This window comes from Apteryx rowi, unplaced genomic scaffold, assembly GCF_003343035.1.
Source record: "Apteryx rowi isolate R43461 unplaced genomic scaffold, aptRow1 scaffold_168, whole genome shotgun sequence".
Classification (NCBI taxonomy): Eukaryota; Metazoa; Chordata; class Aves; order Apterygiformes; family Apterygidae; genus Apteryx; species Apteryx rowi.
In genome coordinates, this window is record NW_020447952.1 from 1,142,155 (window position 1) to 1,169,685 (window position 27,531).

At 53.9% G+C, this 27,531-nt stretch overlaps 2 protein-coding genes across 4 annotated transcripts in view; one reads left to right on the forward strand and one right to left on the reverse strand.

The window, feature by feature from the left end:
- Window positions 1-55, reverse strand: part of FICD (FIC domain containing) — a 6,299-nt gene extending 6,244 nt beyond the window's left edge. The window contains exon 1 of one of the 2 annotated variants that reach the window (XM_026060270.1): window positions 26-55. The gene's annotated coding sequence lies outside the window, so the exon portion shown is untranslated. Of the gene's footprint in view, window positions 1-3 lie in introns of both variants that reach the window. The other variant, XM_026060269.1, reaches the window with a different exon arrangement.
- Window positions 56-406: 351 nt separating this feature from the next.
- The window catches only part of CMKLR1 (chemerin chemokine-like receptor 1), a 79,689-nt gene continuing 52,564 nt past the window's right edge, over window positions 407-27,531 (forward strand). For both annotated transcript variants that reach the window (XM_026060323.1, XM_026060327.1), the window contains exon 1: window positions 407-1,993. The gene's annotated coding sequence lies outside the window, so the exon portion shown is untranslated. The remainder of the gene's footprint in view (window positions 1,994-27,531) is intronic.

Here is a 27,531-nt window from a genome sequence, read left to right on the forward strand (position 1 = left end):
CACCTTTGGCGCCGCCCTGACCCACCGGCTGCCGGCTACAGCCTCGTGACCCCGCCTCCTCCAGGTCCCGGCCCCCGCGCCCTGCCATTGGCTGAACCGCGCCCCGTCTCCTTTCTCATTGGCGCTCGCAGCGGATTCCTCGCCTTTGCGTCCCGCCCCCTTCCTGCTCCCGGCTTCCTGTGGCGTCTTCCGGATAGCCCCACACCCCCGGCGCGGGAGAGGCTCGTGGAGGGAGATGATTGGTGAGCGCTCACGCCAATCTTGGTCGAGACAGCCAATGAGAAGGGAATACAGGCGAAGGGGGCGGTCCAGTCCTTATTTAAGCGCGTGGAGGCCGCTTCACCCCGTTGCTACGCAACGCGCGGGGCCTGGGCGCGTTGGGGCCGCCATTCCCCCCCCCCCCCCCCCGGGGCAGCCATTGCCCCCCTGGGCAGGGCTCTGCGGCCCTCGCTGCTCTCCTCTGCTCTGCCCCGCAACCTCTGAGCGCGCCGGGCAGCGGAGAGCTCGGCTCGGCGCCCAGCCCGTGGTGGGGATGTGCCACCCTCCCCTGCACGAGGGACGAGGACCTGGGGGAGCTGCTGAGGGAGAAGGACGCGTTCCGGGGAGCTGCGGATAATTCGGCGCGATGATGGACAGCCTCCTTCCGGCTCCCTGCGCAGTGAATCATCGCTGGCAGAAAAAGAAATCATCTGGGTTGTCAGAAACGAATCGTGGCTGTTCAGCCTGTTTTCCCTCTGTGTAACCGACAGTAGTGCAAAAGGGGCTGCGGTAAATGGAGCTCACGAGCAGTAAGGCCTTGGCACTATCCCACGTGAAGTGTGCGAACAAATGCTAAAGGAAACGGGTCCAGATTGCTCCTCTGCAGGCTGCATACACTGCATTTCCTCTGTAATACACAATGTTGCAGCACTCTTCAGCTGTAATGATTTCTGTCACTCTGGGGTGGTATTTCCCTGGGGGAGTCTGCCGGCATCCTTTTGCTTGTGGTTAGAGTTTTCGCACTGGCTTGGGTGAAGGAGTAAAGAATGTATCTAAAACTTGCCCATGGGACCAGRTTGGGGGTTAGCAAGAACTTCAGGGGGGAAAAAGAAGCAAACTTAAATGGTCTTGATAAGATAAGGCAATGTTCTCAAACGAATATGAAGTTCAAGGAAGATGAGTACTGCACTTGGGAAGGTGAAATCAGGGCCAAAATACAGGGAATACGGGAAAGTGACAAGTCGTGCAGAATATCCGGGGATTATAATGGCTCAGAAATGGAAGATGGGTTAATGCTGCAATGGCTGTGGGTGAGGAGCGTAGGAAAGGCAGATGTAGTTAATTCACTCTGTCCAGCTTTTTGGGCACTGCGCTGCCTGAACTGGAGACTGAAGAAAGTCCRGGAAATAAGCAGAATGCCACGAGATCTAGAAAACATGCCTTATGAGGAAAGTTTGAAGAAACTGGTGCTTTTAGTGGAAAAGAGGAGATAAGGGTGGTCATAAGATGCAAAGGCGGAAGAGTTAAGTTGATAAGAATAATTGAGAGGGATATTAAATGTTAGAGCAGTTTCCCTGTAGAAGCTGGACATTTTTTCAGAACTAAGTAAGGCAAACTGGAGTTGGGGATGGCAAAAGCAGGCTTGATGCTCCCTCAGCAGAACATATGTCATCCCTAATGCCTGCCCGTGTAGCTGTCTATTGCAAAGCCAGGGGAAGGAGCCAGCTCCAAGATGCATCTTGATGATTTGAGCACAGATACAGCACTCCTTCCTTCCTCCTCTGGTGCTCCGCAAAGCCTTGCTTCTCCCTCCCTCCAGTTGGGAATACATGCTAGTAAATCGCTGCTCCTACCGAAAAGGAGGACCAAGACCCCCTTTCCTGAATGGCGACTGGAACCCAGACCTTTCAGAACTACTTCTTCTGTGATGTCTGTTCAGATGGTGGACTTCCACGAATGGGAAACAAGCTGCCTTTGCACCTGAACGACCGAGGAACCTGCTGCCAGCGCTCAGGTAAGAGCCCTAAGAGGGACCTCTCCTCCAAGTATGGGGCAATGACCTCAACGGTGTGATCCATGTCGGCTTTGTGCTGCTCCTCGGCTGTAGTGCGTCTTCTACATCAGCTCAGAATTAGGGCTGCTGTTGTGTTACATGGGGGTTTCTAGGGTCACAGACTTGCAAAATAATTTAGGTGGAAGCCATGTCCAGCCATGTTCTGATATCTCCAAGGGCAGTGATTCCTCACCCTCCCTAGGCCCCTCTTCCAGTGTTTGACCACGCTCCCTGTGGAAAAAAAATCTCATGTTTTATCACAAAGTTGGGTTCCCAGAGAGAGTCTTCCTTTTCTTGTTTTCGGTCAGCAGTGGGAGAAGCAGTCACCACTCTCAGTGCTGGGGCTCTCTCAGATGTTTACTGATTTTTATCGGCATTGACAAAAGCAGATTGATGAACTCAGTTCAACCAGCGTCCCTAAAAAGAGACTGACAGCACCTCAGCTCTGAGACCACTCAGCAGCAAGCGGAGCCCACAGCAGTTCCTGCGGCACAAAATTACCCTGTCCTTTGGCCATTTGGAGCCTGCCAGAGCCCATTAATGCTGAGGAATAAGTTTTGGGAATAATTAGTATTTGAAGGATGAGCAACTCTAGCTGCCTTTCGAGAGAAAGCTGCAACAGAAATGTGTATTTCTTTCAAGGCCAATACACCCAAGTGTAATTACAGAAAGATTGTAGAGAAATGATGTATTTTCCTTTTAAAAACGGTGAGAAGAACRTGTAGAATCTGGTGTAACGGAGGAGAGCAACACTGGTAGCCAGGAATGCCTGGCATCTAATCCTGGTTTTGATGCCTCACAGTGGCCTTGGGAAAGTACTTTTTTGAGACTGTTTGATGCCTTGCTGTCCCTCAGGAACGTCACTAGTGCTGCTGATTCTTAGCATTTCTGTAACGCTTCCTCAGTGCAGATYGGTGCCAGCTCATGGGTTGCCATCGCCGGTACGTTGTGCATCGCAATTATTTATGATTTTGTCTGGGATAGCAAAGAGATCCCAAAGTAGATCTTTAGTAGATTTTAAGAACGTAAGAGCTGTGAAACACTGGAGTTGTAGCCCATGAGCAAGGGGTTGGACTGCTAGGACAATACGGACACAGGTCTGCTGCCGGGCCGTCCTGATCCRGAGAGCGGTCCTGTATCTCTGTGTGCTCGGCCCACCCTGCTCTCACGAGTGTTGTCCGGCGGCTGCGGATGGTCCCGCGGTTCCTCGCTGGACAGTGATGGTGCCCGGAGCTGCGGTCGCTGCGGCAGTGCAGAACGGTTCGCGTCGGCACCCTCGGTCTCTAGGAGGAATCTGCGTTTGAAACGGTGCCCTTGGTTACAGCCAGCGTGCAGATATGTTAGAAGTCTTACAGTAGTGTCGCTGGAGATGACATGGAAGAGGCCAGCTATTATTATTACTTAGTAATATTTGAGACCAAATTCAGTGAATCTGGAAGCGAAAGGATCGCTGCAGCCAGTAGATGGCAGTGACTCGTTGTGCTGCTCAGTAGAAACCTCCCCATGTGTTGCAGTCYCTCCCCTGGACCTTTATCCCTCTCTGCTTTTAGAGGCAGTGATCATGAAAAACGTATTAAGGTTGAGAGAGGCTCTGGTTTGCCTTCGGAACTGTTTGTACTGGGTGAAAATTGCCTTTGTATGCTCTAAGGAGGATTTTAGGATCTATTCCTGATGAGGTATAACTGTTGCTGGCRGTACAGATCTTGCGTATCTATAAAGCTTGCACAGTGCTGCATCTGATAGTAGCCATTAGTCTGAACCTTGTGATAATCTTGCATCTCCCAAATTTATGGGAGGTGACAAAACAGACTTTGGTGTTGTTCCTCTGGCTTTCTTGGGCAATATATTAAAAGGAAAAAAAAAAATGTTGCAAAAGGGAGGACTTGTCTGCCTCTCCCCACCCAGCCTCCGTGTCTGACTGTCGTACTGCAGAGCCTGGAGATGGTGCACTGCAGGCCAGCGTCCTCTGAGAGCGTTGGCCTGCTCTGTGCGGTCGTGGGGTGTTTTGTCCTCCTTCAGCCCCAGTTTCATCTCTATTTCGTGTACTCTTGGGCGATGCTGGAGGGTCTTGCTGGCAACTGGTTGCCCCTGGGCCGTTGGGTTAGCCCGAGACGCTAAAGAATGCTGTGAAATGCTTGAGAGCATCGATGGGGAAGGTGCATTGTCTGTTTAAGGGTCTCGTCGGCAGGAGAAACGACTGGTTGCAGAGACAGAATTGCATATTGAAGTGTGGGATTTTAATCAATGAACAGATGGGCAAGTAAGAGATCAAATGCCTGGTGGTAAAGCTGTCACCCAGGTCAAAACAAGGTTGTTGTGAAAAACGGTTTTGACATTCTCAGCTGCACCGTTTACAAGGCAAATGGAAGCTATGTCCCAGATCCAAGTGTTAGCAAGCAGTGCAAGGACCAAAGGGATTTTTAATTAAAGAGAAAATAGAAGGGTAAGCAAAAAGCCAGAGCCAGACTGCATTGTGGTGATTACTTCTACTAGCTGCAAACCAAAGACAGTGAGCGAGGGGGTTCAAGGCTAAGTGAACAATTTAAAGCTCTCGGTGCAAACACTGAAGATGCACAAATACAAGACTGAATAGATAGCTGAAAACAAAGCTCTGAGAGGGTGCAGAAACAGAGGGCTTTGTCGGCTCTCTTAATGAATAATGAGGAATGAGGTTCTAAGACAGATTGGTTTGCGGCACTGGGAATAAATGGACAAAAGGAAAACTTTCAAAGCAATATTGCAGCTGAGCACAACGTTATTTCAGCTAAGCTGGGACAGAGCCATTCATAGCTATTTTAACATCAGAATGCTAAGCTTGTTTCAAACAGCAGGTCCCAAGCAAAGCTACCCTGGCATGTCTGTGTATAATGAGAAATACAATTTAGAGGGAAGAGGGAATAAGGAGTCCCATCTGTGTGGAAGAAAAGCTTTTTCATTATTGCACTTGCAGTCAGCACAGTTTTCCAATCGCCTGTGCGTTGCTACAGGTTTGAACGTTTGAAAGGCAGTAAGGCACAGAAATAACTATCAAAGTGGAATGGTGAATACCGCTAGGCCGGTAATCTCCCCGACAGGAGACAGGGTGGAAATGGCAGAGCTTGGGACACCTCCCTGTTTTAATATTTGTGAAGCCTTTTCTCAGTCACAGTGTTGAGAGCTATGGAAAACTGGGAGCAAACTTGAGAAATCTTGAAAAAATTAAAGCTTTTGCATTTTCAGGTTTTCAAAGTGGATATATATTTTGGGGGAGAGAACAGTGTTGTTTCTTGTGGTGGTTCATGGTTCTTGGCAGGTGTTTTTGAGTGAAAAAGATGAATTTTTCAAAAGTTGATGGGTAGAAAACTGCAGTCTTGTGTGTTGCCAAGGTCGGAAGGGACGTTTCGCAGGAATCTCGGTCTGTTTGTACCACGAAGCCTCACTAGGGACTTTGCTGCCATTTGCATGCAGTCCCCCAAACTCTGTGACTGTTCTGCCTCAAAGCGGCTTAGAGAGGGATAAGGCAAGTGACTGTTTGGCTGAACACTTGTCTCCAGCCTGTCCTTGAAGCTGATGTAGAAATGCTGACTCTATAATAAGAGTCATTTTGGACTAACTGCCACATACACTTGACTAATGTGACTCCACGCCAGGCAATCTGGAAATATATTAAACCTGTGAGCTGCCGCACTGATGATTTGCATGTCAATAACAGAAGGGAAATTGCCTCCTACGGGCTCCTCTCCCTGGGTTTTGATCCTGTGAAGTGCCAGGTATCCCCAGCTCCAGTTCACTTAATTGATTCCAGGAGGCAGTGGGGACCTCGTGGGATAACGAGGTCTCCTGGGGTGACAGGCTCAGCTAGGCTCTTGCTATTACCTCCCTGCTCCTTTGGCCAAGTGAGGGGGGGTCAGCTAAAAATGCGCAGAAGCGATGCACGTTAAGAGGGATTTAGTGTCAACGTAGGCGCGCGCTCCTGCTGCCCCTCGTCCTGGCACGCTGCACCAGGCTCCATCAGCCTCTGACGGGCTCTCGGGGAGCGAGGAGGCCTGATTAGGGCACAGCGCACCAGATGAGCGGCTTCCCCAGAGCCGCGCAGGGGTGCGAGCGAGCTCCAGCTCTTTCCCAGGCGTCACGGATGGGTCAGGCCGTTGCGGGCACCGCTTGCAGCGCAGGCTGCCGTGGCCGGTTTGGCAGAGAGGGGGGGAAGGCTTGTCTGCGTCTCAGAAAAGACCTATTGCAGCAAGCCCGCTGTTACCGGGGGCTTGTTTGCAAGATGCATTATTCAATAGTGAAAAATCCGTACACTTGCCATCCCTAGGGCTTGTAATCTAGGACAAGGAGGGCTAAAACAGGCAAGAGGGTAGGAGTTTTGTAGGAGCGGATTACAAAAGGAGCTATTCTCCTGTGCAAGAGTCTCAGCTCGCCCCCTGCTAAGGTAGTGACAGCTGTCAGAGCTCAGCAGGTGTCCTGCGGGGACTCGGCAGGACAAGACGGCGGCTTTTGAGACCTGGACGTGGCACTTTTCCTCGCCGATGCGAAGGTGGGACTGGCTGGGTTGGACATGGCCCTTCCCGCGGGCATGAAGCGTCGGTCGGCGCCGCTGGGCGCTCTCRGGGCCTGCACTCCGGGTGAGGGTCTGGGAGAGACCCCTGGGCGGCGGCGTGGGGGCCCGGGAGGACACCGCGGCCCTGCGCCCCGCTGGGGCTGGYAGCGCGCTCCGTGCTGAGGGAGCCTCTTCTCATCTTGGATGCCCTCCAGCTCTTCCCTCCCGGGACTTTCTCAAAATGCCCTCTCTGTTTAGTGCGGGCTTGGGAATGACTAGATCCTCATCACTCTTCCCTTTTATTTCTTTTTTTTTCCTTGGTGATGTTCAGCTGCAGGAGGCTTTTGCAGCTGGAGGATGAAGCGGGCCTTGTTGGCTGGCCAGAGGCTCTTCCCGGAGGCGGCCGTCCCCGTCCCCCCGGGGGAAGGCCTTCCGCCTCGCCCCGGAGACTGGGACGCCTTTTCGCTGCCTGCCAGCGCCCCGGGGACAGGGTGTCCCCGGGCCCCGCAGCTGCGGCTCCGGCTGGGGCAGCGTTTGCCCCTCGTGCGCGACGCAGGCTGATGCCGCAGCTGGGAGCCGGCGGTCTGCAGGCAGCCGAGCGCCGTGGCGGCTCCACGGGGGGCTGCCGATGGGATGCTCTTCCCTAACTACCTGAAGAATAAGATAAAGGCGCCTGGAGAGGGTAGGGTTTGCGATCACCAGGGCAACCGCGCGGCAGGCCGGAGCGCCGGGAGGAGGGCGGCAGTGCCCGGGTCCCTGGGGGCCTCCRCTGCCCTAGCGGGGGGCTCACACCTGAGGAGGGGGACGGGGCTCGGAGGGACACCCCGGGGGCCTGCTGGGGACCGGCCCCGGAGCACAGGGCGTCCTGGCCCCCGGGCGCTCGCGCAGCGGCTGCCTGCTGCCCCCCGCTTGCTGCTGGGAGCATCACCRTGGGGTCTCTGGGGAAGGTGGAGGGATGGCGCGGATGGGAGCGCCGGCTCGGAGCAGCCTTCCTGTTGGGCCGTGGCTGGGAAGTGGTGGCCTTTACCGAGCTGCTGACCCCCCCCCGGGCAGCTCCGCGGGAGCAGGATCCCTCCCAGGGAAAGGACTCGGTGGGCTCTGCTGCTGCAGCTTGGGCGCTCCGTACAGGAGAGCAGCTTTTGCCCTCTGTGATCCTCCCCACTGCCTGCCGGCTCCCTGCTCTTCCTCCTCCGTTAGCAGCAAGTATATTTTGCCTATTGCAATTCTCTTCTGTCTTTGCAGTCTTTATTGCGGAGCTACAAGTATCCAGCCACGCACGCACGCCCCCACATAGAGAAACACWTCTCCTGCTCTACAAACAGGTGTAAAGCAGCCATACGTTAGCAAATCTTTGTGCTACCTCTGTGCTGTCTCTTCAGGGCAGGGAATATGTCTTGGTTTAGCGGGACTCTGGCACCATAATCCAGTCCTTCATCTGGAAGGGGCACTCCCTGTTTCCTGGCTCTTGAGGCTGGGGCCACCAGACCTCTAGGGAAAATAAGGCTTTTCCAGTGTGGTTGGGTCTATAATTACTGTATTTGGCCGAATGCCTTGGCCTGCTGATTGGCTTTGGAGGCCAGCTCTTCCATCAGCAGCCATCAAGTCCTCAATTATTATTGTTTTCAGAAGGAAGAGCTGGGAGTTGCTCTCTTACTGATTTCTAACGTTTCAGTCTTTTGATCACTGAGGACGGCCTGCGAGGGGCTCTGCTCGCCCTGGACTGCCCTGAGCCGTGCTTGATAATGAGGATGCTCCATAAATACAGCCTTTGAGAGCTACTTCAGTTCTAAAATCTTGGGGAAGTGAAGCAGGTGCTCTGGAGCAGCGGCCTCAGTAAATGCCAGCCACTCTGGCTTTACTTCTCCGTGAATTTAAGTTTCCAAAGGCTCCCAGAGACTGGGATATTCACATGGCTTTTTGTGTATGTTGATCAGTGTTAAAAATACAACCCAAAACAGGCAGATGATCCTTATAAATCATAAAACGTCTCTGTGGTTAGTAACATTGAAATGTAGATCTGACCTCAGGAATTCTGCATGACCATTTTCTCAGCAACTACATTCAGAAACAAAAAGGCAACAGCTAGAATTAGAATAAATGGATTTGCAAAGCAATCTTTGCCATTTTGGGCCTCAGCAGAGCTTAGCTACTGGCTGGAGAACCCTCTTGGAAATACGGAGAAAGAGGGCATGCGTAGTTCACAGCTTTCTATGCCTCTTATTGCCCTGCATGCTGCTAAATAAAATGTGTCCTCTGAAATTCTTCCAAATTAAAATTCAGACTCCCCTCTACCCGCTACCAGTAGCGGAACAGAGAACAGCCCCTGTTTACTACTAGCAGTGTAACTCCATCTTTATCAGGTTCCTCCAGCACTCTGCAAAAATTGGAGTTGTTAAACATTTCACTTTATATGGCTGGATTTAATTACTTTGGAAATGGAATGTTAAATCTCCTCTGCTGGGCTTTATGGCTTTCACCAGGAAGAGGCTGAGCCGGAGCGGGAGCTGTGTGTAAATCTGTCTGTGCTGGATGTAGGGCAAGCACCGCAGGCAGATTTCACAGGCGCTCAGCATCGCGTGGAAGCGTCTTGCTGTGTCGTTCGCATTCAGATCTTCGCTCTCCTGATGCCGGGATGCCAGCAGAGCCCGGCCACGTGCGAAGCGCACGCCGTCTGTTCCCAGAGCCCTTCCTGCTAACTGCGTGTTCACAGAAGGAACGATGCTGGGATGGGCTGCGGCATGCTSCTTGCCTTGTTCAGGCTGGGTGAAGGGATGTGAAAATGTGATGCTCCGAGGTGCAGCTCCTTGCATGCCGCCTGCTGCTGGGATGTGGGTGCAGCGTGCTGGCGGAGCAGGCCCGTGGTGTGCGATTCCCCGGGTGAAATGCAAGCACCATGGAAACACAAGCAGCGAAGCTGGTGCGCACGCGTGCGTTTGTGTCTTGTCTGTCAGCTAAGGCGGTTTGTCTAAACCTGTTGCCGTGTTAGCTCTGAGGGAGCCTTTCTGATGAAGCGCTGTTGTTATCGTCTCTTGCCTTGTAGCCACCTTGTTACCTGCTTTGCAGTACTTGAACGTAACGCCTCTGCCCCTCTGCACGCCGCCCCCTCCTGCAGCTCCCGTGGGCAGTGACTGGCAGCCTGTCGCAGACGGAGCTGCTCTCCGCTGTCCCTGCTGCGGCTTCCTTGCCTGCCTTTCACTGATCTCCAAAAACTGCAGCTTACATCTGTGCCGTTCGTAGCTAATGATCAGCTAACGCCAGGTGAATATAAGCCACATCCTGCACTGTTGACAGCTGGATGCAGTTCAGATCCTGAAACCGGTGATGCATCTGTTGCTTCTGCTGGCTGGGCCAGCACCGTGCCTTTGCACGAAGGAACGAAGAGCTTCCCTTTTCCCAGAGGCTTGTCCGTTTTGGAAGCAATTGTAAGAGATTGCCATTTCTCCCAGACGTGGCAAATGGCTTCAGGCGAGAGCTAAGAGCTCTGTAGAATTATTTCAGTAGAAGTGATGCTTGCTGAATGTTTCAGTAACTGGCCAACGTTGTGCGATAATTCAGGACAGCTCCTCTGTACACCGCAGGGGACAGAGCGAGTGTGGCCTGTCGGTGCTGCCTGGCATAGCTGTGCGGTCAGTACTACTAAAAGCCAGGGTGATACACTCTGCTTAGGTGGGAATCAGCATTTAAAGGCTTTTTGCTCTAGAGGGAAGCAGGAACATTTCTCCTTGTTCTGTGTTTATGGACTCCTGGTTGTCCTGGCACATATGCTTCATACATCCAGGGCTTCAAAGGAAGAGAGAAGCCTGAGGATGGAGACAGCCATTTGCTGTACCATCTGGCTGTGGTCTAGGAAGATGCCTGGTGCTTACCTGGCCTTTGCTCTAGGAAAGCTGGGTCACTCATTTGGTCCAGCTACCAAATTAGTGGGAGTCAGATCATGCAAAAGCAGCAGTTGGTGCTCTTCTGGAAGCCCTTAAATGTCAGGAGTACGTAGTAGCCTCATCATTTTAAGTTACTTTATTTGCAGACGTTTTACTGAGGATCTTGCTGGTATTTGGGTTATATGCATCCCTAGACGTGGGCAGTAGGCTTGGCATGTTCCCTGGCTTCCCAGAACATAAAACTGCTAATAAACGGACTTCTGCAGAACCCAATCTTTGCTGCATTTTTGTTCTTGTTTAGTTATTACATTTAGTCTCCAGTGATTACAGAGCTGACAGCTGGTGAAGATTTGCATATGGCATGAAATTAAGTGAGTTCATTTTAATGTCTAATCTGTGCAAAGCTCAAATTTGGTTTCTAAAAGCCTTGCTTTGCCTTATCGTTGCCGGCACATCTGCTTYATGCATTAGCCTTTGATTTCTAAAAGTTTATTTTCCCTGTATTTCACTAGGATGAACAATTAGAGCAGATCTTTGCAATCTTTAAGTGCTCTAATACCGGCGCTCAGGATCCTCTGGGGTCTGTAGCAAGCCTTCTGCCTAGATGTTGAGAAATATGTTGCCTTTCCAGTGTCCATTTGTGCTGAGCTCTTCCGAATAACATTCTGCCATGAGAAGCTTCTCTAGCCCTCGTTGCCGTGACACGTCCACCGTTATGCTCTGGCTTACACAACGCAGCAGTAAACCGACTCCTTTCAGAGAGCTGGTCTTTGATCAGCTTCCCTCAAGTGTGCAGAGTTGCTCCTGAGCCTTCRTTTGTCCTCAGAGCCTAAGGCTGGCTTCAGAACTGGGTTGTGCTATTTATATTCAGTTTCTCTTCAGTCCCCTCTTGTTCACCTCTTGTGCAAAGTGTCGGAGGCGGAAACCACCCATGCGCGGAGCGGGTTATGGCAGGGGAATTGTCCTTAGACCTCGTCTGCGCTTGGGAAATGCAGGCCACAATTGCTCGTGTGTTGAGTGTGGGAAGCCCTAGAGTAGCAGGTCCAGCAGCTTGGAGCRTTTCCACCTGTCTGTCAGTGAAATCAGAGCGCTCTGCCAGGGCTGATTGCTGGGATCAGGGATGAAGCAGCATGTAAGAGTAAGGGGGAGAGGTCAACAATAACACAGCAGCTGCTAAAACTTAACCCGTGACTAACCTTGTATCTGATAAGGCTGTTTACTGATATTCTCAGAGCTAGTGAAAATGCTGGATAGACAGTGTCAAAGCTTTGTAGGACCTATTTCTGTAAATGTAGATGACCTAGTGGACTGGCCTTCAATTAAACTGGTGCCTCATGATGGATAGCTTTGGGAGAAGGTGACTGAAAAGTGTCTGGCAGGAACGGTTGACGTTTGTGAGATGGTTTAATTTCTGATTCACATCTTCATCCAAGCAGTGTTTAGATAATCCAGGAATGCAAACGATAATAGCACCAAAAAGGAGGTTCTCTATTATTTCCAGTTGTGAGAAAAGTGAGAAATATTCAGAATCTCCTCAAGAAGTGAGTCTTCAAAAACCATCCAGCTGTGACTCCAGAGCAGAGTTCTTGCAAACAGTTAGTTTTACACAGGCCAAAAGGGTTCGGGTTCATTTGTCGGCTGAAGGGCTGTTTAGACGGATGCAGCAGAGAAGGCAAAAGCAGGGGTAGCATCGCTGGAGACACGTGTGTGGTGCTTGCCTGGGCTGGCCAAGACGTGTCCTAGCCGGTTTGCTCCAGCGTGACTAATCCTAATGATACTCAAGTTCAAGGGAGAACTTGCTCTTTTCCTGTTTTGCACCAAAGATTTCAGTGTCATTCAGCCATCAGCTAACAAAATCCTCTCCATATGCCTTCTGCTCCTAGAATAAAACATACTTTACAGTTGGGGAAGGTGAAGCTTGGGGAGTGAGAAGATAAACTCTAATCATGCAGTTGTAAAGTTGGGACGAAATTCAGCAGTATTGAGTGCCCTGCTGCAGCCACAGCCCAGGTCTCTCCGAGTGTCTCGGGTATGTGGTCCAAGCTTGAAAAGAGGGAGAAAACCTGAAGCAGGGAGTGGTTTTGACAATGAGGGTGATGAAAGAGCACAATAGTCTTGGATTTGTATAATGCGCTGGGATTGCAAACAATGTGAATCTAGCAATGATAAGAGTAAAGTGAACGGCAGTTGTCTCTATGGCAGGTATGAGCTTTCTGAGATTGAAATTCAGGACTGAGAAAGCAAAATCCTAGATTTTTGGCAAAAGATAGGAGGTCTTTTTTCCTCCAGATCATCCGGCATAGAGTTCTAGGTTTTCTTTCTTGTGCTTTAAACTGTCTTGTACTTAATAGCAAGACATTGGAGACTGGATAAGGAATCAGGCAGGGGCAGAAAAAGCACTAGGACTGCAGCTCTTGCACTGAATCCATTTGCAGAGKCTCTCTTGCCTCTGGAGAGCCTCTTGTCTTCTGCCCCCCAGCACAGCCCAGGGAGGAGCGGGCCGCAGGGGCAGAGGGCCTCCTCCTGCCTGCTCATAAATGTCGGCAGGATCCAGAGGGAGCTCTGCTCTGGCCCTCCTCGCGCTGGGCTATCTTGGGGGCCACGCTCGGCCCTTGCAGGTGTGTTGGTCTGAACCCTCCAGCACACAGATTTGCCCTTGCTGGCCAAGGAGCTGGACCCCGCTCTGAAGAAGTATGCGGTGCCCACACTCATTGCTTCCAGACAACTTGGGATCTGAGCCTCGGGACCGCCTGGTGCCTACGTAGGGCTCATCCTTGCGCCAAATGGAAGTGGTGGGGTTGCTGCAGGTTGGCATTAGCAAAGGCCACCCTACATGGTGCAGGGGAGTTTCAGGTGATGGTAAATCTTGTTAGTGGGAGAAGAGCAAGTTTTAGCAGAGATGGGCTGTTCCTACGCTGCACCGAGGCTCCGTCGGGGTCATGGGCACCTCCTCTTTGCTGGCATTTATTAGCGCTGTCGCCTGAAAGATCTTGCTGTAAATAAGTCTCGTGGCTCAGGCAGCTGCTCATTCAAAGAAATCAATTCAATTAAATTGAATTGGATGGAGGTGCAATATGGGTGCGAAAGACTTTGGCAGAGGGCTGTAAATCCCGCTGTCTACAGAGCTGGAGCTGGCCCTGTGCTTTCTGCCTTCCCCCTTTCTCTGAAGTCAGAACCCTTTTCTAGCTCCTTCCTGCGTCCTTACTTCTGGTCTTCTCCAGAACCAAAGAGGTTCTCAGGGCAGGAACTGTAGAACAACCATCTTCCGGCCTACAGGAGACCTTATAAATTATAGCCGTGTTTTGCACGAAGGCGTGTGGGGCTGCGTGCTCGCACTGCGGGCAGAGCTGGGGTCCCGGAGCCCCCGTACCGCAGGCCCCGAGCAGCCRGCGTAACCGCGGCTCCGCAGTTGCCTCTCGGCGCAGGGCTAATGTCTGTCTTTCCCGGCCTCCTGATGAGGCTGAGCATCGCCTGCTCGAGGATTCGGCACTTCTGAGGCCTCTTTGCAAGGAAACACTAACTTGCTTGGAGTAATTTATTTTGCACTGGTTTTGCTGCTCTGGGGGCAGTAAAAGCAGGCAGGTTGATCTCAGCTGTGCTTGAATGCAGCATCCCCGCTGGCTTCTGCGTATAACTGCTGCTGCRTCTGGGTTCCCCGCTCTGCCATGATTGAACTAAACCACACAAACAGCTCCTGGGTTAATGAGATTAAATGCATCCAGTGGAACATCTCTATTCGTCGGGAGTGTGCTTTTTGTCCAGGCGCTATTTAAATCATGAATTCAAGTCCTGAGGTTTTGCAAATCTGTGTCTCTGTGGACACCTTCTCTAATTTTCGGATCAAGTGGGGTTGATATTTCCCTCTTGGGGTCATCAAACCCTTCCCCTGTGCTGAGCCTGGCTGGCAACCAGCCTGCTGAAGGGCAGGTTCTCCCCCCGGATCGGCATGTTCCTGTTCTAATACCCGTTGTACCTACATGTACTTGTTTGACTGCTGAATGGGAGGAGAGGGGATTTTGAAATAAGCACAGCAGGGAAGAAAACCCCATGATCTAAAGCAAACAAACAAAATCTCATTTTCTCCTTGAATTTCTGCGGCCTGAGCAGCAAGCAAACAATTATTTCCCCACGGCTTTGCTGGGCGATCTATAATTCCTGAGTGACAGGGGAYTAGCGCTCCGAAAGCAAGCTGCTCCCCGATGGATACCTGGGGCTCCGAAGGCGACAAAGATCTGTTGGCGCAGAGCCCTTCCGCCGCCTGGCGAGCCCTAAATCAGCGCGGCAGGAGAGGCCGCCCAGGCTGCCGCGGGGACTCGCCGATCGCTCCTGTCCGGAGCTCGTTTCTGGCTTCGGGGAGCGCTGGGATGCCACGCGGCCCCTCTCCGGGGAAGGTGGGTTTCAGGGCTGGAGCAGTCCYGTCCCAAGAGGGGGAGCGTTTTTGCGTTGATTCTCGGGGCCGTAGATGGATGCTTCCTCCCGGCACGTGGGCGACCCTCGCTYGTGGGACCGGTCGCTGCTGCTGGGCTGCAGAGGTGCGGGGCCAAGGTGGGAGATGTGCGCGTGGCCCGTGGCTGCCCCGGCTCCCACTGGCCCGGGCCCCTCGGAGCGGGCAGGGAGCGAAGCCCCGCGGGGTCGCTCCCGAGTCTTCTCTGGCGAGGCTGGAAGCAGTGCCGCTCTCAAGCGACGTGTGGAAGGAGCATGTTGATTCCTTGTTGCGTTTTTCCCCTTGGCGCGTAGAGTTTTATGTACTGTAAAATTTGTTGTATTATTGTAAACTGCATTTTGGATGGGGTTTGTGCAAGGAGTGCTGCTAAATATAAATAAAAGGCAATTGTTCTTTCTTTCAAGCATGGCTTTAATTTTTCCTCTAAGCCCACGGCACAAAAATTCAAATCCTTCTCCGTTGCGGTGAAAGAAGATGCTATTTGCCTTGCCTCTCTCAACAGTAATTTTAGAGAATTAGAGAAGTAGTGGGTGGTTCAAGTGAGGTAGCTGAAGATGGGCAGGGATGCAGGCTCGGTACCTGGGGGATTAGACTTTGTCCCCTAAATCCCCGCTGCAGTAGCTGTATTTATTTTTGGGCCCTGCTGCTACGCAGTGCTGCCGTTTTGGCTTCCCCCAGCCCGCAGGGCAGGGGCAGCGTTGTCGCAGGGCCGACTTAGTTCGGGGACAGCTGCTTGCCTGAGTTGTTAGTGGGGAGGCACCGGGCCTGCGTGCTGCTTTCTCATCCCCCCYGTCCTTGCAAGCATCTCCCTCGTCCTCGCTTTCCTTTGCAGAGCYGTAGCGAGAGCATCCGTGTGCTTGGCGTGGGGCAGAGCTGGGATGGGCTCCGTGGGTTGGCTGCTGTGACGGCTCYGCTTCCGAGAGAGAGGCGTAATCCCGGTGCCCTGTGTCCTTGACCTCCGCTTCTGACCTTCTCCTAGGGTCCTTTGGAGGCTTTCTAGCCCCTGCTGTGCCCGGAGCAGGATTCAGTGCACCTCCGTCCCTCCGCGTGGTCGTGGCTTCACTTGTTTTAAGGTGCTGGCAGGGCTCAGCCAGTCGCTTTTAGCCCTGGGCACTGGCCTTTGAGGGCTGTGATGGCCCCGGGCACGCTCTCCCATAGTGTTTGGCTGACGCTTTCATGCTGAAATCCTGCGGTTTAGGGGTGAAGAGCGTTATCGGTAAGCTGCTACAGTGGCTGATGTCCCTTAAATCTGCTCTCAGCTTTCTCCGTGCCCTCTGCAGCCTACAGCTTGGTTTTTCCCCTAACCTTGCAAGGTGCAGCAAGAGAGTAACGTGGGCAGAGGTGCGGGTTATTGCCAAGGCCCACAGGGTGCTGCTGCTGCTTGCCGAAATCCAGCGCTCAGGCCAGCTCCAGGCCTGCCAGATGTTAGTTGAAGCTGGATTGTTCCCGGGAAGGATGGAGTCTGCTGCAGCCAAACCCCGCTCAACTCCTAGGAGGACGGCAGGGACCACTGGCGCCTTGCTCCCGCAGAGAGCACTCGGCAAGGAGAGATTTTTGCAGGAGGGAGTTAAAACAGTGCGTGGTGCTGTAGGTCTGAGAGGTCTGTGCCCGGCACACGCTGCGGTCCGGCACGGAGGAGCGAGAGCAGCACAGCCCYGCGGGTAGCAGAGCTGCACTGGGGGTGTGAGACTGCAGCACGCGCGAGGCTGCGCCTGCCTGAATCCCCAACGCTGCCACAGCCGGAAAGCGTCCGCAGCGCAGGTCTCGAGGCGCTTCGCTCCTTGTGGCACTGCGACTGTGCGGTTTGTCACCGTGTCCCTCCAGCACGTGGTGCGACAGGGCTGCACCGGGCGCCCATGCCTGGAACGAGCACCCTGGCAAGCGACCAGCTCGGCCGCGGCACGGGGCCGCCGTGGGGCTGCCGGCTGCCAGGCAGGAGACTCTGTATCCCAGTAGCACCGCAGCATCTGGCCCCATCTGCTCTTCCTGACGGGCAAACTGCTGCTGGGGACGGGKCTGTGCTCCGAGAGGGATGGCTTCAGGTCTCTGGGGCAGCCAAGCAGCAGCCCTTCGCAGTTTTGATTTCCAGAGAAAATCAGAAAAAGCCCTCCCAGCCCAAATGGCTCTTTTTTGGTATTCTAGTGATGTGCAAGTCTGTTCTCTGCCTAATTAGCTTGTAAATATTACTGCAAGTTGTTTCTCTTTTTGGGCCAAGTGCACCGTATTCGATAGTAAGTGGAAGGAGAAATGCATTATGCAAACCACAAGGGAAAAGCATCTGTTTTTTTTTTCTCTCCTGCTCGCAGCACAAGCTGCTGCTTAAATGAACAGAAAGACGCAGCTCTGAGTATCTCTTTCTGGTTGTTGGGGAAGGAACAGAGGCACCTGGTTTGCCAGCATCAAAGTTTCTCTGAAGGACCGTACAGCTGGGACGTGAAACGTGGGGGTAACCACGGCAGAGGGTGCTAAACGCGTCCTCTCGTGTTAATGCAAGGGGGTGCTCGCTGGGCGCGTAGGGCAGGACCAGGGTGAGGTCCCAGAGAGGGTCGTCGGCCTTTTGCATTTCAGCCCTGCTCTTTGCTCAGGCCTGCGGATGTACGTTGCCCAGCAAGAAGAGCGTAAGGTTGCACAAGTGGTACATTTGGGCTGCTATGTTTCTGTGAAGGCCTTTCGTGCAGAATCATGTGCTTGTTTTACAGCTGTGCCTGTGCAACAGGCTCTGGATTTGCAGAGAGGTGCGTCGTGGGGGATGCTACACAATAACTGGCCAGGCGGACAGACATCCCGAAACCTTAGGTAAATGTAAAACGCTCAGATCCCAGCTGCACAGGGGGAGAAGAGGGAATGAGGGGGCACCTGACATACAGCACGGTCTGGGCATAACCACAGTGGACAAAGCACATTACCAGTTCTCCCTGTCCAGACCCGCAAAGAGCAGCTGGTCTGACCTGTCCCATCTTGCCTTCCCCTTCCCAGCCCTGTGGGCTTGAGAGGATCTTGCTCATGTTTTCGAGCTCTGGAAGTAATGAAGCAGGATGACAATAATGTTTGGCAGCTCTAGAAGGTATTTCAGGATATTCAAGCACCTTCCAGGTCTTCATACATTATTTCTGTTTCACATGTGCAATGCAAAGCGCAAAGAGACTCTGCCAGTGTGTGATATGAGACTGGCCCCAGGGACTGTCCTCGCTGGGCTGGGTGGGAGGGTGGCCAGGTTATACCTTGTAATTACAATGCGATCCAGAGACATGCTGCTTCGTCCTTGGGTGGCCTGGGCTTGGCTTCATGCTGGTCCTTATTTTTGCAATAGGCTGTTGATTGGGAATCGTCCTGAACAGAAACTGCCCCAGGTTGCCTGCATCCTGAGCAGCTTGCACAGGCTCAGGGGGTTTGTCTGTCTGCAGAGAGAGACCTGCTCTATCTTGTCCCCATCTCAAGGAGCTATGTTATCTCTGTGCAGGTGGATGTCTCCATCATCAATATCGTGCTAATGCAAAAGTGTTTGACGGTTGTACTCCAGCAGGAATTGGGGAAATGTCCCTGTGTCAACTGGATTACCTGCTCCTCCTGATGGCCCTGGAAAACAGAGCTCATTTCTCCTGGGTGCCTTCTTGCCTGCCTGTCTGTGCTGAGCGATGCTCTTTGCTGGAGCTGAATATGAGTTTTTCGTTGTGGAGCTGGTTAAAATATGCTAGGCAGGGGAAATCTCATTAGGGCTGGGGCTGTATCTGGAGACCGAGGCTGGAGAAATGCAGTTTAGCACTGTAGCTTCTCATTAAAATGACACCATGGCTTTGAGAGGGGTATTTGCATAGATGGGGCTGGCGCAAGGAGCCCTGGGGGAGGGCGGCCGTGCGATCCATGGGGCTCGCTGCGCTGGGAGGAGCTGGGGACGAAGTGTGGCCTGGCCTCCCTTCAGCGACGTGACCAAGAGGCCTCAGTGGCCAGCATGTGCCGTGGCCACAGGGACTTGGGGACAGCTCTTGGAGACCTGCCTTCCTCGTGCCCTGGCCCGGCYGGAGGTGGCAGGGGGGAGGCTGGAAGGTGCCCAGCCATGGCAGGCTGGGGACCGTCTTGGGGGAAAGCACAGGAGAAATGCGGCTCCTGCCAGGCCAGGACTAACGTGCCAGGCGCCCGTTTTGCTGGGAGGCCTCCGAGAAGCTTCCTGAGCCTTAGAAGCAGAGAGAGTCGGTTCTCGAAGCGCGGGGAGTCCCGAGGGCAGCAAGGTGGCCCGGGAAGGGCGGTGAGTTCCTGGGTGCCTTGCCCCAAGGAGCGCGGGAGCACGCAGGAGCACGTTGTACCTGCGCGGAGAGGCCACAGAGATGCTCGGCTTGCTGCAGGCTCACAAGGTTGCAAACACGATGCTCGTGGTTTGAGGAGGGCTCAGAAATGAACATCAGAAGGGCTGAGCATCGCTCTCCAGGCGCAGGAGCAGACCGGCCGGCAGGGATTTAAATCTCCTCTAAGCAGGAGGTGGCAGGACCAGAGATGCTTTTCAGAAACGGGGCTGTGTGAAGGCAGCAGACCCATGCGAGTGTGCAGTGTCTCCCGCCCCCGGTTTGGGCAAACCTTCCTGTTGGGGGGGACAGAAAATGACGCTCAGCTTGGAGAGTCGGGACCCACCGGGGCTGGTTTGAGTCCTGAGGGAACGAGGTCCGATCGCAGCACTTGCTGCCGGCTCACGGGCCCAGAGCCCGCTGCCACCGTCCAAACGGACGCGATGGTGAGGGGCACGTGATGCCAAATCAGGCCGTGCCGCCAGCGGGGAGGTTTGCCCCATGGCGCTTGCCGAGCCCTGCAGAGGCGCTGGGCACAGGCACCAAATTGCCTGTCGTTCTTACCGACTCAGCCACCCCCCGTCCCGTCCAAACCCCACGTTTACCACAGGCTGCTCCTCGCACGGGGCTGCTAACCACGCCAAAGGCGCTCCTCCTTCCCCAGCCGCGGCCTGCGCCGTCGGGGTGCCAGGGACGGGGCAGCTCGGGTACGCAGCAGGGCGAGCAGGTCCTTTGGCACCTCCAAGGAAGCAGCAGTGTGGGACGTTACACTGTCCTTGGCCTTGGGGCAGGGCAGCACCCTCGACGGAGGAGGAATCGCCCAGCCTTCCTGCCCGAGTTGCAAACTGGCCTCTCGCGTTTTTGATCTCCCCAACAAGGCGCCGGAGCCCTGAGTTTGGGCAGAGCTTGGCTTCTGGAGGCCTTGGAGAAGCCGTAGGGTTTCCTGTTTTTAAGCTATCCTTGAAACAGCCTGGAATCAGTTCCTTGTGTTTCTTGGAATCGGTTTAGCTTTCCAAGCCTGAGCAAGAGTTACAGCGACTCAAGCAGGAATTAAAAGCTGTGCAAGCCCTCGATTGAAATCAGCTTGTATTTTATTGGTYTGCGACAGCTAAAGCAGGAGTTGTTCCCCCGATAAGTATTATTTTGGATCACAGTAAAAGCCACATCAGACCAAGGCTTTTGGCAAGGCTCATTTTATAGTGGTTATTAAAGGCTGAAGTGAACTGCTTGGGATGAACCCCAGGGTGCATCAGTAAATAAAGCAGAGGATCAAATAAAATGAAACATGTTTTGGGTCTCTGAAAACCGTCTTTAGAAAGAGTCTGGCATTATTATTATTTTGAGTCTAATGTTTTCTGCCTAAGTAATGTCAGGGAAGCATCTTGAATAGCTTCCTAATTTGTGAGGGTCCCAAAGGCATGGCGTTTGGAAGGAATTGGATTAACACTTATGAAAAATAAATTACAGGCTGAGTGCTCGTTAGATGATTTTGAATTAATTTATTGATCTGGGCTGGAGTGTTAGAAAACAGAGGGGAAAATAACTGACAGCACTTTATCCCCAAACACACGCAATTCTTGTACTGAATAAACAAGGAAATCGAGCAGCAATTTCCTGGAGACCCGTTTGCTTTGAGAAGCTCGTGGTGCTAAAGGGAAGGGCAGTGCCGTCGGCGGGCCGCGGAGGCGCGGGAGCCGCGGAGGCGGGCGGCAGCGCAGGGGCTGCACGTGCACCTCGCAGCGGCCAGGAGCAGAGCGGTCCGCAGCGCTCTCCTGCTCGCCCTTGCTCCCTGCCGGGGAAAGCCGGGGTTGAGCGCTTCGTCCAGCCCCGTCGGAGGTGCCGGCGGGGGGAGCTGCCGCTGGTTTTCTTGGGAAAGCCCGTCCTCGGAGCCAACCTGCCTTCTGGACGCTCCTGGCAGCCTGGTGCTGCCTCTGCTCTTCCGCGAGCTCCCTTGGTCGCCCCCTTTGTTCACAGGTAAAGTTTAATCGGCGAGAGCGAGTTCAGAGGAGCTCGGCCCAGCCGGTTCGTTGACCTGAAGCCTTTAAGGAGCATCGTCGGCGAAAGCTCGGAGCAGCTATCTCTGGCATGCTACATCTGCGGAGGTTTGTGCTGCTGCGGGAGCAGCCGGGGCGACATGCCGCATCGCCCGCCGCATCTCGTGGCCCTGACGCACGTGCCGTAACGTTGCACCGTTGCTTGTGGAAGCAGAAGTGCTGATGTGCTGAGGCATCGGCAGCTTTGGGTTGCTCCCTGCCCTTCCTTCCCCAGCGGCATCTGACGCTCCAGAAAGAGGAATAAAGCAGCTTGCAGGTGCCTGGGAACACACGTGCCTGGTGCTGCCTGCAAACGCTCTCTTCGCAGTGAGGCGCTGGACAGCTTGTGGCTGAAGTGGGTCTGCTCAGGCCTGGAGAGCGGTTAGTGGCATTACCAGCAAAACGTGTTTGCTGCTCAGCTGCTGTGAGCGTGTGGCCTGCTGCAAGCTGCTGTGGGGACAACAGCTTTAGCAAAGGAGAGCTTCCTTCGCGCAGCCGGGAAGGGAGCCGGGTTTGTTCAGTGGGAGAAGAGAAGGTGACAGGGATCAGATCTGAGCTGACTGGGAGGTTGGCTGTGCTTCGAGCAGGGCCTTGGGCCAGAGGAACTCCAATCTCAATTAATCTCTGATTAACGCAAATAGCTCCATATAGGAGCACGTTCCTGCCCAGTTTGAACTCCAGCTTTCACGTTCTTGCTGAGCGCTGCAGCCTAGGCAACGTGCGGAGACGTGGGGTGGCTGAATAGCAGAGCGCAAACTCTCAGTGCCCTTACGGAAAAGGCAAGCAAACCGGGTCAGCTTGAACTTGAGCGTTTCTTTTGCCAAGTATTCATGGMAACTGTAACAGGCATTTGCCATTCAAGGTGGGTTTTTTGTTGTTGCTGCTTTCTTCGTCTGAAAGAGCCGTGCCCGCTCTCGAGGTGCTCTCTGGTTACTCTGGGCCTGCTACAGCGGAATAAGTTTGCTGTGAAAGCTGGAAACTTGGCAAACTTCTGCAGTATAAAGTGAAGCTAGTGTTTCTTTTTAAAGGCTGAAAGCAAATACATCCCAGGAGCTGACAGTCCATTAAAAACAAAGATAACAGAGTCTCTCGGTGCCTCTCTGCTGGCAGTCGTCTGGCTTCCCATATTTACTTGATAACGTGATGGCTAGCGCAGCAGGCACCAATAGCTAAAAATAAATGAGGGAGCTGTTTGTTCAGGCTCTGGGTTAATCTGGTTTGGGGGAAAATGGTGCATAGTGCAATCTCAGTAAATCACACTGCTTTTTTTAATGTAAAGTACAATTTGCAGTACCAGGCTGTATAACTAAAGAGCAGCCGTAAGGAGATACGTATCACCAGGCGTATTGTGCAGCGGTACTTTTTTCCGCGCGCGCTGCCAGTGCGAGTGTGCTTCCCAGCACGGCCGCTCTTGCTGGTGTTACTGGTCGTGCTTTGCTGGCAAYGGGTTGTGTCTTCCCGCCGTGCACAGCGCCTTCGGCAGGACCGGAGGAGCACCTGGATATTTCTGGGGGATTTATTTGCTCCGGACGCTTCTGTCTCACCGATCTGGATGTCGCTRTTTGGACTCGATTCCAAGTTGCCAGCTGTATTTGCTTGGACATCCGGAACATCAGCACTGCTTGGCACGGGCTCRCCCCGGCTTGGCACGAGCTGAGTCCCACCGGCCGTGCCGGGGAGCGAAGCCGTTATCCCGCCTCCCCCGTACCATCCGGTGCGTCCCTCGCCCCCGTGCCGTGCTGAGGACCCCACCGCGGCCGTGTCGTCCACATGAAGGGAGGCTCTTCTGTCCACGGGTGGGAGTGTTACTAATTTACATCCCGCTATTTGCATTACAGACCTCCTGCCACATAACCCGCTTGTTAAAGTAAATTAACTCATTAACGCTGCACGCGGGGAGCTTTGTCTTTAGGGAAAAAAAAAAAAAGTGAAATTTTCACTCTGAACTGGGTCAGAAGCTTTTCTTCCCCCCCCCCCCCTTTTTTTTTCCTTTCCTGAAGAAAGACTTGAACTTTGTTCTGCAAAGATAGCTGGCATCTTGGCTGCGGAGGATTCACGCTCTTGCTCGACAGCGGAAATAAATTCTCCTGAAGGAAGTGGGCAGAGAAATATGCGGATGCCGAGCTGCTGGCTGTAAATCCAGGTGGCTGGCAACCTGAGCGCAGGGCTGGGCGCCAGCTGCGGTGGCATTGCCCCCGGCACAGCGCTGCCAAGATGCGCCTGGGAGGAAGAAAAGCCAGGAGAGCCCAAAGAAACCCCYGGAGCTGGCCTGTGGAAGGGCCTCCCTGGGAGCAGGGTCCCGGCTCRCGGCTCACGTGGGCTGCAAATCCGCCCCAGATCTGGGGACTCGTGGTCTGCAAACAAGCCAGGGCTGATCAGCGATCTCTCCCGCAGCAACGGGACCTGTCGGCAGCTGAAGTCCCCTCGGCTTTCGGTGCGTTTCGGTGCCTGTGAAAGCTTTCCCGTAGCGCAGGATAAACGTTTTTCAGCGTAGCCTCCCRCACCCAAGGAACCCAGGCCCGCAGGGAAATACGTCCTGATGGAACAGGAGCGTTTGCCAGAACTGAAGACTTTCCATGAGTCTCTCCTGTCCTTGCCRCAGTGACCCAGGACAGCGCTGGGTCCCCAGAACGGCGCCGGTCCYTCCTGCGAGCGCGGGGCAGCCACGAGTGGCACCGAGCTGGTGTGGCCGGGGCACGAGGCTGTTTCGCAGGGGGGCACCGGCCGAGCTGGCTGCAGCGGAGGACCCACGTGCAAGCGGGGAAGGGCAGGCCTGACGCGCAGGGGAGCGGGGGGGTCTGGAGGAGAAACAGCACTGCAGATTCAGTGATTTGCCAAAGTTTAATAAAACAAGASCCTCAAGGCTTCTGTTAATTAACAAATTAGCTCATCAAGACTGTCCCTAATTTGTCTAATATGAAGCTGTCCTATTAATTAAACAAGAGCACGGGTTTTAATTTGCCTGGCAAAATCACACATCTAATTGATAACTGACGCATTTAAATAGTTATTTTTGAAAATTTCCAAAACAAGTGCAATCGGGAGAATACTTAGGCATGAATATTAGATCTCTCTAAGTGAGTGACGCTCCTGCCAGGAATTCAAGCTGCCGTTTTTACGCCCGTGTTTCGCTCTCGCTCTGCCTCCGCCGGAGAGCGTGCAACGCAAAGCTACTGTGCATGGTCAGTGCTTGGGAAACATATTTCCCGCATCTGTCAGCGAGCCGCTGCCAGCCTCTGCTGCTGTATATAAATCATTCCTCCGAATATGTTTGTGTGCTGCTCCAGGATCTTTGCAGGAGCTTTGATTTCTGGTAGTCCCTTCCCCTCGCATGCCGGGAGGTTTTATTGCTGGAGGGACTGGGCTGGCTCGCGAAAGGGATGGTGTTAGAGAGAGTGCAGAGAAGTCGAAGATTTGTCYGCGTGGGCTCAGAGCTTGAAGTCCTGATTCAACAGACACTTCTTAGCACCCGTGAGCCAGAGCTTAATGCGTGCATTTGCTTTGTATTGCTGAGTTTCCGTACGCAGAGCCCTGCTGAAATGCCGGGGGAAGCGTGCAGGGAGCAGTGGGCGGTTTGCACTGGTGTGGCCTGAGCAAAGATGCTAAGAMTTCCCCTGCCGGTGAGCGTTTTGCAAACAGGCCTGGTCTAGAGCTCAGAAAGCGCCGTTTTACCTTTCTTCTTTCTGCCAGCCGGCCCTCCTTTCCAAAGGCAGGTAGCASCGGGCTCTGCCAGTGGATGCCCCGCTTAATTGACCCATCTACTAATATCATAATTGGGTCTGATTACRTACAACTGTTCGTTCCTCTTCCTCTAAATACCATTAGCTTGGTGTTGTCTATGGCCTGCAGATTATTTGGCAGAAGTTCTGCACCAACTGCTCTCGAGCGGTCCCTCGGGTCYGCTGCGAATTTAATAACCGTCAGCGTTGGGAAGCTGATGGGCTCGAATGGCAGCTGACGCCTGGGACAGCGCCGAGCGGGGCTGCGGCGGCGGGCGCGGGGCGAGCGAGCCCCGTCCCACCGAGGCCACCCGGCGCCGGGCAGGGCGGCGAGGCGGCCGGCGCTGCCGCTCGAGGACGTCCAGGTTTGCAGCCCCTCTCTGCTGGGCGAGCCTCCAATTTCGCTGTGCATCTGTGCAACGGGGAGCAGAGGGCTGACTTAATTAAGGTTTGGAGATCGCGTTGGGCTGCACAGCACTGAGCTGCAGCCAGAGCCGCCGATCGCTGGGGCGAGGCGTCACTCGTCTACGGCAAAGTCTCCGTCAGGGCAAATCCAAGTGGTGTCAGACCCGGAGGCCTTCGCAGTAAATTCCCTGAGTTTCTGAATGTTGTCTTCCCACCTAAAAGATATTGATCCAAGTCTGAAAATAGGTTTTTTAAAAACAACAAGCAAGCAACCAAAGGAAAAAAAAAAATCCCTAAAACTTTCCTAGAAGGCTTCAAACCCTTCAAGGTGAGATCTACCAGGTGGGGGCCTAACACATCCAGAGAGACATCCATCTATGTGACAGCTGTAAAGTGCTTGGGGAGGAAGGGACCCCAGGAAAATGCATTACCTTTTCTCTGGGGAATTATCGTGCTGTCATTCCTCCGCGAAGGCAGCTTCAAAGGCCCGCTCTGGTTTGTGCTCCCTGCGAGCAATAAAAGCTTTTTGAGCAGCTTTTCGCGGTCAGTCAGTCGCACGGCCGTAATTTCTTCCTCTGCTTGAAGGACAGGGGGAAAAAAGGGGTCGCCTAACATTCAGACAAGCTCTGCGTGGGATTAATTGTTTGCCCAAAATCTGCTTGGCAGTAAGTGCCATGAAAGCAGCGTTGTGCTCCGGGCTGGGGAAGAGCAGGGCACGGGGCTCTGGAGTCATTAGGCTCCTGCTGCCGGCGGCTGCCGAAAGCCGTGCCGGGCCGGAGGAACCGCGGCGCGCGCCGCTCCGCCGTTAGCGCCCTGCTCTGCRCCTCAGAGGGCAGCAGCTTTGCTCTGGACATGAATTTTGTTTACCCCAGTCCCCCTGGGCGCAGGAGGACCGGTGGGTGCAGCGGGGGAGGCAGGGCYGTCCCCAAAGCTGACGGGGACCCTGCCTGCCGTCCGGCTTGGCCCTCTTCCAGCTTGTCCCCTCTGCRGCCGGGAGCCCGGGACGGGCTCTTCCCTCCCGGCCGGCGGCAGTTTGCAGAGCGGCGATGCAGACGACCCGTGGCCTCCAGGGCTCCATGAAGGCTGATTCCCGGGACAGGCAGCGATGTGGGAGCACGTGGAGCCCGTGTCAGGGCTGGGGCCGCGGGGGGCTGTGACCGCTGCCTGCTGCCGGCCAGCGCGCCTCAGACCGAGCAGGAATGGGGCCGTCGGGTGCCCTGTGTCGCCCCGTGTCCAAAACGTCTCCCCCCCTCTGCCCTGCCCAGCTTTCTCGTCCTGATTGCTTGGCTTAGACCTGTTGGCACGTTCCCCTTGGCTTTCGTGTATAAGACTAGTTGTAGAAATGGCTTTGATCACTGCAAACTCCTGTTTTGCAAGAGGATTTTAACTGTGCAGGTCCCAGGATGGAGTCTGTGTTGTGGCACGGGGAGAGGAGCGACCCGGCTCTCGGAGCCCCGCAGGAAATCGCCTCCGAAGGTCACTCCGGCGCAGTTCACTCCAAAGAGCCCTTCGCCCCGCGCCGTCGCCCCCGCGAGCCTTGCCCCGGCCGGCTGCCAAGCCAGGGGCACCTCCAAACGGCTTCAGGCTGGGGCTTCTCCCTCGAGAGCGGGGTCCTCGGGAGGACGGAGGAGCCGGCGGCACCGCCCCAACGCTGCGGCCCCCCGGCCCTTGCGGCTCCCCGGAGGTTTCTGGGCTTTTGGCGAGCGGCTTCTCGCGTTGTTTCTTCTCCTCGCCACCATGCTCCCAGGACGAGAAAAACCGCTGAGTTCCTGAAGCACGGTTAATTCTTAATGTGAGTCAACAGTGCTCCGAAACACCAGAGGAAAGGCAAATCGAGCTGCAAATTGATCTCGTTTTAAGTAAAAACTTAAAGATAATTAGTGAGGCTTAAAAGAAAGGGGATCAGAACAAATTAATTCTAGGGCTATGGTGGGGTGAGGCCTCACCTCCTCGCAAAACAAGCGATATCAAAGGAAAACGTCTAGTTTTTCTCTTCAGTTTTACCAATGTTTTTTTCTAAAAGTGTAGAGAAGTCTTAACAAGCGAGCAGGTGAATTATGTGGAGTTCTGTCTGAGTTTTCAATTTAGCTCTATTGATTTATAAGGTCTTTTCAATTACTGAATTCTTCTTGGTGGCAGCATGCAGAGTATCTATACGTGAGCTTCATACTCTATCGATCCCAGGTACTTAGGAAGGGGCATTCTCTGTCTCTGGTTTATA